We start from the raw sequence: 7602 nt of genomic DNA, 5'->3' as shown, positions 1-7602 counted from the left end.
CCTCGCTATCCTCCTCTCTCTCCTCTCTGTATGTCCTCTCCCCTCCTGTCCTCTCCTGTCCTCTCCTGTCCTCTCCTGTCCTCTCCTGTCCTGTCCTCTCTGTCCTATCCTGTCCTCTCCTGTCCTGTCCTCTCCTGTCCTCTCCTCTCCCTCCCTCCTCTCCTTCCTCTCCTGTCCACTCCTGTCCTCTCTCTCCTGTCTCTCTCCCCCTCCCCTCCCCTCCTGTCCTTCTTCCTGTCCTCTCCTGTCCTCCCCTCCTGTCCTCTCCTCTCCTGTCCTCCCTCCCCTCCCCTCCCCTCCTGTCCTCTCCTCCTGTCCTCTCCTCTCCTCTCCTGTCCTCTCCTCTCCTCTCCTCTCCTCTCCTGTCCTCTCCTCTCCTCCTCCCTCTCTTCCTGACTTTAGCTTGGCTTGTCGTTGTTCCTTTTAGTTTGTCCATATGTTACTTATTCAACGTTCTTCCTATCTGTCCTATATCTTGTTTCCTATTGGCTGGATTTAGTTGACGTTGGAGCGTTGGGCTTTCATTAGAATCTGTTTGTGCTGTATGTTGATGTTTTAACAGACAATAATAACTCTATGTGTTCATGATTAAGGTTTTCTAAAGCTTAAATATTATATTTATATTTTATATCAACAACTTTTCTATTGAATTGATGAAGAATACTGTGTGATACTGTATATGTGACATGATAATCAACTTTACCTGACAGGTCTGTTTTTAAATGGTGACACTATTTATACATCCAGCAGCACCGCTGTAGACCCGGGTCCTTAGAGCTCCTGTAGACCTGGGTCCTTAGAGCTGCTGTCTGTCTGTGATCCCTGTTTAAATACAACCAGCAGCACCGCTGTAGACCCGGGTCCTTAGAGCTCCTGTAGACCTGGGTCCTTAGAGCTGCTGTCTGTCTGTGATCCCTGTTTAAATACAACCAGCAGCACCGCTGTAGACCCGGGTCCTTAGAGCTGCTGTAGACCGTGTCCTTAGAGCTGCTGTCTGTCTGTCTGATCCCTGTTTAAATACAACCAGCAGCACCGCTGTAGACCTGGGTCCTTAGAGCTCCTGTCTGTCTGTGATCCCTGTTTAAATACATCCAGCAGCACCGCTGTAGACCCGGGTCCTTAGAGCTCCTGTCTGTCTGTGATCCCTGTTTAAATACATCCAGTAGCACCGCTGTAGACCCGGGTTAGAGCTCCTGTCTGTCTGTGATCCCTGTTTAAATACAACCAGCAGCACCGCTGTAGACCCGGGTCCTTAGAGCTCCTGTCTGTCTGTGGTCCCTGTTTAAATACAACCAGTAGCACCGCTGTAGACCCGGGTCCTTAGAGCTCCTGTCTGTCTGTCTGTGATCCCTGTTTAAATACAACCAGCAGCACCGCTGTAGACCCGGGTCCTTAGAGCTCCTGTCTGTCTGTGATCCTGTTTAAATACAACCAGCAGCACCGCTGTAGACCCGGGTCCTTAGAGCTCCTGTCTGTCTGTGATCCCTGTTTAAATACAACCAGTAGCACCGCTGTAGACCCGGGTCCTTAGAGCTCCTGTCTGTCTGTGATCCCTGTTTAAATACATCCAGTAGTACCGCTGTAGACCTGGGTCCTTAGAGCTCCTGTCTGTCTGTGGTCCCTGTTTAAATACATCCAGTAGCACCGCTGTAGACCGGTCCTTAGAGCTCCTTTAGACCCGGGTCCTTAGAGCTCCTGTCTGTCTGTGATCCCTGTTTAAATACAACCAGCAGCACCGCTGGAGACCCGGGTCCTTAGAGCTCCTGTAGACCCGGGTCCTTAGAGCTCCTGTCTGTCTGTCTGTGATCCCTGTTTAAATACATCCAGTAGCACCGCTGTAGACCCGGGTCCTTAGAGCTCCTGTCTGTCTGTGGTCCCTGTTTAAATACAACCAGCAGCACCGCTGTAGACCCGGGTCCTTAGAGCTCCTGTCTGTCTGTGATCCCTGTTTAAATACATCCAGCAGCACCGCTGTAGACCCGGGTCCTTAGAGCTCCTCTCTGTCTGTGATCCCTGTTTAAATACATCCAGCAGCACCGCTGTAGACCCGGGTCCTTAGAGCTCCTGTCTGTCTGTGGTCCCTGTTTAAATACATCCAGCAGCACCGCTGTAGACCCGGGTCCTTAGAGCTCCTGTCTGTCTGTGATCCCTGTTTACATACAACCAGCAGCACCGCTGGAGACCCGGGTCCTTAGAGCTCCTGTCTGTCTGTCTGTGGTCCCTGTTTAAATACAACCAGCAGCACCGCTGGAGACCCGGGTCCTTACAGCTCCTGTCTGTCTGTCTGTGGTCCCTGTTTAAATACATCCAGTAGCACCGCTGTAGACCCGGGTCCTTAGAGCTCCTGTCTGTCTGTCTGTGGTCCCTGTTAAATACAACCAGCAGCACCGCTGTAGACCCGGGTCCTTAGAGCTCCTGTCTGTCTGTGATCCCTGTTTAAATACATCCAGTAGCACCGCTGTAGACCCGGGTCCTTAGAGCTCCTGTCTGTGATCCCTGTTTAAATACAACCAGCAGCACCGCTGTAGACCCGGGTCCTTAGAGCTCCTGTAGACCCGGGTCCTTAGAGCTCCTGTCTGTCTGTCTGTGATCCCTGTTTAAATACAACCAGTAGCACCGCTGTAGACCCGGGTCCTTAGAACTCCTGTCTGTGATCCCTGTTTAAATAGAACCAGCAGCACCGCTGTAGACCCGGGTCCTTAGAGCTCCTGTCTGTCTGTGATCCCTGTTTAAATACATCCAGCAGCACCGCTGTAGACCTGGGGTCCTTAGAGCTCCTGTCTGTCTGTGATCCCTGTTTAAATACATCCAGCAGCACTAACCCTAACCACTGTAAATCCTAAAAATCGTACCCGCGGTTTGAGTTGAAATTCACTCAAGTTGTTTGGGTTTTGCAGTGACACGTTGTGTTGCTCGTTTGTTTCTGCAAACTTGGATTGGATAGGTGATGTCCTATCTGTAGTCAGGGTATCAGTTGGATAGGTGATGTCCTATCTGTAGTCAGGGTATCAGTTGGATAGGTGATGTCCTATCTGTAGTCAGGGTATCAGTTGGATAGGTGATGTCCTCTCTGTAGTCAGGTGTGTGAATTTTGGAGCTAAACAATATGAATAGAGGAAGTGATGCCGTTGCTGAGAATAACATGTCATATTTACCTATTAAATATTGAAACTATTTTCCTTGACTACGTATTTATCGTTTGATTACAAGGCTACTTTTCAACGTAATCTCATTCATTATTCCTATTTAAAAGTATTTTGTTTTGGACAACAAAGAGGGAAGCTTTGTTAGCTGCTGGTTGTTTCCAGATGCAGTGTGTTTGACAGTCTCTGTCTGTCCATTCTACTCTGCTGTCTCTCTCATCAGGAGACAGTGTGTTTGACAGTCTCTGTCTCCTCTCATCAGGAACCAGTGTGTTTGACAGTCTCTGTCTCTCCAGTCTACTCTGCTGTCTCCTCTCATCAGGAGCCAGTGTGTTTGACAGTCTCTGTCTGTCCATTCTACTCTGCTGTCTCCTCTCATCAGGAACCAGTGTGTTTGACAGTCTCTGTCTCCTCTCATCAGGAGACAGTGTGTTGACAGTCTCTGTCCTCTCATCAGGAGACAGTGTGTTTGACAGTCTCTGTCTCCTCTCATCAGGAGCCAGTGTGTGACAGTCTCTGTCTCTCCAGTCTACTCTGCTGTCTCCTCTCATCAGGAGCCAGTGTGTTTGACAGTCTCTGTCTCTCCAGTCTACTCTGCTGTCTCCTCTCATCAGGAACCAGTGTGTTTGACAGTCTCTGTCTCCTCTCATCAGGAGACAGTGTGTTTGACAGTCTCTGTCTCCTCTCATCAGGAGACAGTGTGTTTGACAGTCTCTGTCTCCTCTCATCAGGAGCCAGTGTGTTTGACAGTCTCTGTCTCTCCAGTCTACTCTGCTGTCTCCTCTCATCAGGAGCCAGTGTGGTTGACAGTCTCTGTCTCTCCAGTCTACTCTGCTGTCTCTCTATCAGGAACCAGTGTGTTTGACAGTCTCTGTCTCTTCAGTCCTCTGCTGTCTCCTATATCAGGAACCAGTGTGTTTGACAGTCTCTGTCTCCTCTCATCAGGAGCCAGTGTGTTTGACAGTCTCTGTCTCTCCAGTCTATCTGCTGTCTCCTCTCATCAGGAGCCAGTGTGTTTGACAGTCTCGTCTCTCCAGTCTACTCTGCTGTCTCCTCTCATCAGGAGCTTAGTGTCCACACATCCTGTTAATAGAATTGGATGTGTGGGGTGTCACATGGAATCATTGTAATCTCTAGCTAGCTTCTGTTTTAGACAGCCTTGATACACCACACACACACACACACACACACAACACACACACCAGAGTCGCCTAGGATTGCAGTTGTGTTTTATTGGTGCCATTCCTCAGCCTTAAACCCTCCACCCTCCCGTTCCAGGAGAGTAGAGAGAATCTGATCGTAGGCTCAGACTGAAAGTTGATGGAAAGTCAATCTTTCATTTCCACTCTGTGTATTGCTTTGCTTTTGTTCACTGTCGGACATTTTCCTCATATTTCACCATTTATTCAAGCAGTTCTGTGTGTGTGTGTGTGTGTGTGTGTGTGTGTGGTGTGTGTGTGGTGTGTGTGTGGTGTGTTGTGTGTGTGTGTGACATGTTTTGGGGAATAGTTGTTATTCCCCTGCTTGTTCAGGTTGAGTTCCTGCTTAGAAATCCTCACAAATCCATTTACACAGTTACCACTTAAGCACAGCTCATTGCATCTGTAAATAGCCCATCTGTAAATAGCCCATAGCCCATCTGTACATAGCCCTAGCCAATCTGAATAGCCCATAGCCCATCTGTACATAGCCCATCTGTACATAGCCCATCTGTACATAGCCCATAGCCCATCTGTACATAGCCCATAGCCCATCTGTACATAGCCCATAGCCCATCTGTACATAGCCCATAGCCCATCTGTACATAGCCCATCTGTACATAGCCCATAGCCCATCTGTACATAGCCCATAGCCCATCTGTACATAGCCCATAGCCCATCTGGTACATAGCCCATAGCCCATCTGTAAATAGCCCATAGCCCATCTGTAAATAGCCCATAGCCCATCTGTACATAGCCCATCTGTAATAGCCCATAGCCCATTGTAATAGCCCATAGCCCATCTGTACATAGCCCATACCCATCTGTAAATAGCCATAGCCCATCTGTAAATAGCCCATAGCCCATCTGTACAGGCCCATAGCCCATCTGTACATAGCCCATAGCCATCTGTACATAGCCCATAGCCCATCTGTACATAGCCCTCTGTACATAGCCCATCTGTAAATAGCCCATCTGTACATAGCCCATCGGTACATAGCCCATCTGTACATACATAGACCATCGTAATAGCCCATCCAACTACCTCATCCCATATGTTATTTTTTTTTGCTCCTTTGCACCCCAGTATCTCTACTTGCACCATTCATCTTCTGCACATCTACATTCCAGTTTAATTGCTATATTGTAATTTTGCCACTATGACCTATTTATTGCCTTACCTCCCTTATCTTACCTCATTTGCACACACTGTATATAGATTTTTTCTATTTGTTATTGACTGTACGTTTGTTTTTCCCATGTGTAACTCTGTTGTTGTTGTGTCGCACTGCTTGCTTTATCTTGGCCAGGTCACAGTTGTAAATGGAACTTGTTTTAGCTGGCCCTACTGGTTAATAAAGGACTTGTTCTCAACTAGCCTACCTGGTTAAATAAAGGACTTGTTTTAACTGGCCTACCTGGTTAAATAAAGGTGAAAAAATACATTAAAAAAAAAATAGCTACCACATAAAGCAATATTGTAGAGTGTTTTTCTTTTGAAATTATGTGAAATTGTAGCATGAATTGATGGAACAATTTATGCCACAAATTGTATGTGAGAAATTAATTTTCATGGTTCTGATCTCTAAGATAGTGCTGTTTTCATGGTTCTGATCTCTAATATAGTTGCTGTTTTCATGGTTCTGTAGTCTAATATAGTTGCTGTTTTCATGGTTCTGATCTCTAATATAGTTGCTTTTTCATGGTTCTGATCTCTAATATAGTTGCTGTTTTCATGGTTCTGATCTCTAATATAGTTGCTGTTTCATGGTCTGATCTCTATATAGTGTGTTTTCATGGTGCTGTAGGAGTCATATAGTTGCTGTTTTCATGGTTCTGATCTCTAAATAGTTGCTGTTTTCGGTTCTGATCTCTGAATAGTTGCTGTTTTCGGTTCTGTAGTCTAATATAGTTGCTGTTTTCATGGTTCTGTACTCTAATATAGTTGCTGTTTCATGGTTCTGTGGTCTAATATAGTTGCTGTTTTCATGGTTCTGATCTCTAATATAGTAGCTGTTTTCATGGTTCTGATCTCTAATATAGTTGCTGTTTCATGGTTCTGTGTCTAATATAGTTGCTGTTTCATGGTTCTGTAGTCTAATATAGTGCTGTTTTCATGGTTCTGATCTCTAATATAGTAGCTGTTTTCATGGTTCTGATCTTAATATAGTTGTGTTTCATGGTTCTGATCTCTAATATAGTTGCTGTTTTCATGGTTCTGATCTCATATAGTTGCTGTTTTCATGGTTCTGTAGTCTAATATAGTTGCTGTTTCATGGTTCTGTATCTATATAGTTGCTGTTTTCATGGTTCTGATCTCTAATATAGTTGCTGTTTTCATGGTTCTGTAGTCTAATTAGTTGCTGTTTTCATGGTTCTGTAGTCTATATAGCTGTTTTCATGGTTCTGATCTCAACTATAGTTGCTGTTTTCATGGTTCTGGATCTCTAATATAGTTGCTGTTTTCATGGTTCTGATCTCTAATATAGTTGCTGGTTTTCAGTTCTGATCTCTAATATAGTTGCTGTTTTCATGGTTCTGATCTCTGATATAGTTGCTGTTTTCATGGTTCTGTAGTCTAATCTAGTTGCTGTTTTCATGGTTCTGTAGTCTAATATAGTTGCTGTTTTCATGGTTCTGTGTCTAATATAGTTGCTTTTCATGGTTCTGATCTCTAATATAGTTGCTGTTTTCATGGTTCTTGATCTCTAATATAGTTGCTGTTTTCGGTTCTGATCTCTAATATAGTTGCTGTTCGGGTTCTGATCTCTAATATAGTTGCTGTTTTTCGGTTCTGTAGTCTATAGTTGCTGTTTCATGGTTCTGTAGTCTAATATAGTTGCTGTTTTCATGGTTCTGATCTCTAATTAGTTGCTGTTTTCATGGTTTGTAGTCTCATATAGTTGCTGTTTTCATGGTTCTGTAGTTAATATAGTTGCTGTTTTCATGGTTCTGTAGTCTAATATAGTTGCTGTTTTCATGGTTCTGATCTCAATATAGTTGTTTTCATGGTTCTGATCTCTAATATAGTTGCTGTTTCAGGTTCTGTAGTCTAATATAGTTGCTGTTTCATGGTTCTGTAGTCTAATATAGTTGCTGTTTTCATGGTTCTGATCTCTATATCGTTGCTGTTTCATGGTTCTGATCTCTATATAGTTGCTGTTTTCATGTTGATCTCTATATAGTTGCTGTTTTCATGGTTCTGTAGTCTAATATAGTTGCTGTTTTCATGGTTCTGATCTCTAATATAGTCTGTTTTC

This window comes from Salmo trutta, unplaced genomic scaffold, assembly GCF_901001165.1.
Source record: "Salmo trutta unplaced genomic scaffold, fSalTru1.1, whole genome shotgun sequence".
NCBI classification, from domain to species: Eukaryota; Metazoa; Chordata; class Actinopteri; order Salmoniformes; family Salmonidae; genus Salmo; species Salmo trutta.
Note: the sequence above shows the minus strand (reverse complement) of the source record.